The sequence below is a fragment of the Trichechus manatus genome, unplaced genomic scaffold (genome assembly GCF_000243295.1).
Source record: "Trichechus manatus latirostris isolate Lorelei unplaced genomic scaffold, TriManLat1.0 scaffold00034, whole genome shotgun sequence".
Classification (NCBI taxonomy): domain Eukaryota; kingdom Metazoa; phylum Chordata; class Mammalia; order Sirenia; family Trichechidae; genus Trichechus; species Trichechus manatus.
In genome coordinates, this window is record NW_004443970.1 from 3,384,073 (window position 1) to 3,385,213 (window position 1,141).

The following is a 1,141-nucleotide window of genomic DNA, read 5'->3' on the forward strand; positions in this document are numbered from 1 at the left end:
GGGCATTCAGTAGTTATTTTTCTCATTTATTGATTGTAGATTTTTTTTGTTTTGTCCCTTTTTAAAAAAAAAATAAATTTGACTATGTCTGAGGAGGCGGACTGTGTGCTCTTTGTTGTTTGCTCGTCTGTGCGCTCAATACTTTTTGCCTCCTTCTCCAACTGGCACGGTCAGTCACTCAGATATGGTACAGCAGGGCAGGTCTAGCTGAAGAAGAGTTAATGGTACGGGTTGTTTGTGGCACTTAATACAGCCACCAGGGAGGGTTGGTAATCAGTGCAGGGCAGGTTCCAATAGGCCGTGCCTGTACTGCTTGGTGGTGTGATGTAAAGCTCATGGTGCAGGTAGGCAGGGTGCAGCAGGGAGATTGTTATGTGTGGAGCTAAGATGGATATGGGAGAGAGGACAGAGAAACAGGAGCCAAAAAACATACAAACCAACAGAAAAGAATGCTAGGGGAGCTTGCCGTTGGAATGGAGAGATGAGAGACTATGAAATGGAGAAAAACAGAAAGGGAAGAAGAAGAAAAGAAAAGAATGAATAAATAGAAATCAGAAAGGTTAAAGAACCTCAAAGTTCCCAGGGATCCCACCAATGTAGCTATGAGGTCTGGGGAAGTCGCTCTCAGGTGTCGCAGTACAGCCTGGCTAGAAGGCATAGAGGTATACAATGCCTGGTATTCAGGGATCAAACAGAGAAGGAAGATATGGAGAGATGAGAAACTGAGCAATGAAGAAAGACAAAAAGGGAAAAAGAGGGAAAAGAAAACATAACAAATTAAAAAAAAAAAAAGAACAAGAAAGACCCCCCAAAAAAACAAAACAACAAAAATAAAAACAAAAAAAAAAAGAAATGCTCTTAGGGATCCCTCTGCATGTCTGTGGATGCTGAAGGGGAGTTCCTTGCCACGCAGCTCCGCCTGGCCAGAAAGGGCTCCCAACTCAAGAAAAGGAAAAGAAGACAAACAAACAATTCAAAATGAACAAACGAACAAAATCCCTGGGATCCTACCAGCGTGGTAGCCCAGATCGGGAAACAGCTCCACACTCGAATGGAGCTCTGCAGCCCCTCAGGAAGAAGCAAATGTGGCGCATGGAGCCGGGCACTCGAGAGAAAGGAGGGGGAGGCGGCGAGAGGCAAG